Source organism: Myotis brandtii, unplaced genomic scaffold, assembly GCF_000412655.1.
Source record: "Myotis brandtii unplaced genomic scaffold, ASM41265v1 scaffold326, whole genome shotgun sequence".
In the NCBI taxonomy this organism is placed as follows: Eukaryota; Metazoa; Chordata; class Mammalia; order Chiroptera; family Vespertilionidae; genus Myotis; species Myotis brandtii.
In genome coordinates, this window is record NW_005362534.1 from 1,418,888 (window position 1) to 1,419,650 (window position 763).

A 763-nucleotide genomic window follows, 5' to 3' on the forward strand; every position below is an offset into this window, starting at 1 on the left:
AATCAATTTAAAAAATAAAAATAAAATAAAATAAAATAAAATAAAGAAGGAATCAGGCCTGGCTGGCGTGGCTCAGTGGTTGAGTGTTGACTTATGAACCAGGAAGTCTCGGTTCGATTCCCGGTCAAGGGCACATACCTGGGTTGCAGGTTCAATCCCCAGTGTGGGGCATGCAAGAGGCAGCCAATCAATGATTCTCTCTCATCATTGATGTTTCCATCTCTCTCTCCCTCTCCCTTCCTCTCTGAAATCAATAAAAATATATTTTTAAAAAAGAGGGAATCAGGCTTTGATACAGACTTCGACTGAGTGCCCACTGTTATTGTCATTTTGGGGAGGGACACTGCTTCTGGGGAAACCCATTATGACATGTATCTCCAGCTGTCCTGTCTAGCTTTCTTTTTTAAAATGCTGATGGATGGGAGAATAAGATAATCAGGGAGGAGTAGGACAAATAGCTTTCTCATCCCTTGACAAGTTTGTTGGCCCAGATTTTTCTCATAGTCTTTGTATAAATGATTTGCATTGTGTTAGTCATGTCTTCAGCATCTACATTAGTCCTTATAACCCAGAGCTGACAGAACCAGGTAAGTTTTCTCTTTTCTTAACTATCTGACTTTGGTTGTGTTCCTTAATACTCACAACAAAATGTGATGTATACATAGGGTAGCCCAAAAATGTATACGCACACTTTGAATCATTATAGAGGCAGTGTTTATTAAAATACATTTCGGCCACCACAGCGCCGGCCGGACGCGCTCGG